This window comes from Epinephelus moara, chromosome 4, assembly GCF_006386435.1.
Source record: "Epinephelus moara isolate mb chromosome 4, YSFRI_EMoa_1.0, whole genome shotgun sequence".
NCBI lineage: Eukaryota > Metazoa > Chordata > Actinopteri > Perciformes > Serranidae > Epinephelus > Epinephelus moara.
Window position 1 is genome coordinate 118,595 of NC_065509.1, and position 1,748 is coordinate 120,342.

The 1,748-nt window shown below is 40.9% G+C and overlaps 1 protein-coding gene across 1 annotated transcript in view; it reads right to left on the reverse strand.

Moving 5' to 3' along the window:
- abhd18 (abhydrolase domain containing 18) overlaps positions 1-1,748 on the reverse strand; it is a 29,519-nt gene that overhangs the window by 23,826 nt on the left and 3,945 nt on the right. The window lies entirely within an intron of this gene.

Consider the following 1,748-nt stretch of genomic DNA (forward strand, 5'->3'; position numbering starts at 1 on the left):
AAATGCTCGCACGTAGAGCTCTGTGGAAAACAAATCACTGCCGACAAGTAAAAAGTCATAAATAATAACTTTCACTGCTCAAAGATACTCACGTCTGGAAAACAAACCACTACAGCAGCACATTGAGTGCCAGGTGGCCAGCGCGTGCAAAGCGCAGACCTCCGCCGACGAACCCATTCATTGTGTATGTGCTAACACCAGTGCGCGCCGTTATTGGACGGCGCATGGATACTCACAGAAAAGTGCCGCAAGAATAAAAAAAAGAAAAGAAATAAAGTCAGATTAAATATTCCTTCCGCAACAATTTTAAGACCTTTGAGTAATGAATTTAAGACCAATCTGAGACATTTCTAATGAATTTAAGACATTTTCAGGCCTTACTTTTAGATACATGAATTTAAGACTTTTTAAGACTTTTCAAGGATCCGCGGATACCCTGATCAAACAAATGGCTGGCTAAGAACATTGAGTGTCTTGCAGCTTAGGAGGCACTTTCGTCAAGGTTGGTGAGTCCAACCTGAGCTAAAAAGAAAACAAATACTGGACTTACGTACAAGGTGGCCAGAAACACCACTTTAAACCCTAGATTATTTTATTCATGTTCATGTTTCCGATTCTTATGGTTTATTTTAAAACCGATGTGGTCTGATACTGATGATGTGCCGATACTATCATGCATCCCTAATAGGAATTCATAAGAACTTTCAGTAAACGACTACAGGGAAATGTTTTAGGAAAGGAGATAGTAGAGAAGCATTTTTTTAAATGCCTAATGACACCACAGGCGACTTTACCATTTTCTGTTCCATGAGCTCATTTTTGTTCAGAGAAGGATCCTCAAAATAGTTAGATTTTAAATATGCGTTTCATACATAATGTTGAAAGTACCTCACTTGTTATTTATTGTATAAATCATACGTATAAGGTATTGACGGCTCCTGCATAGCACAGGAGAGAAATGTGCCTTCAGGGCTTTCTGCCAGGAAGCTTTTCATTTTAACCCAAGCCATTTGTCTTAACCCTAACTAAGAAAGTACTGCACTTTGCTTTCATACAATGTCAACCCTCATTCATTCCTCTGCTGTTGGGAAGAAGAATAGAAGAATAGAATAGAGGAACAGAAGTGAATAGATGAAAATGAATAGATTTCTACCAGAAGAAGACTAACTTCTCCTGCTGCAACAAAATCTAAACAGCACCTGGAAGCCCCTCAATGCAGAGTGCAATACAGGACTGTGCTCAACATGGGCGGAGTCAATCATATGACAAGCACCACCCTTGGTTAGTAGGCCAAGCTGCTATGACTGCTAGCTAGCTGGCAAGCTGCTACTCTGCAGTCCCTCTCCGCTTTACTCCCTGCCTATGAGACTACCTCTAGCATCTCAAATTCAGACAGCACTAACCAGACAACCCAGTGTGGGGGTCACAGCAGGCTGGTGGCCAACAGCAGTGCTTGGTCTAACCTGTGTAGTGCCACAGCAACACAAGCTTGCTGATCTACCAGGAGTAGGGCTGCAAGATATTGGGAAAAAATGACATTGCGATTTTTTTTGCCCTCAGCGATATACAGTCAGGTCCATAATTATTTGGACAATGATACAGTTGTCATCATTTTGGCTCTGTACACCACCACAATGGGTTTTAAATGAAACAATGAATACCTGCTTAAAGTGCAGACTCTCAGCTTTCATTTAAGGCTTTTTTCAAAAATGTAGTATGAACCGTGTAGGAATTACAACCATTTCTTC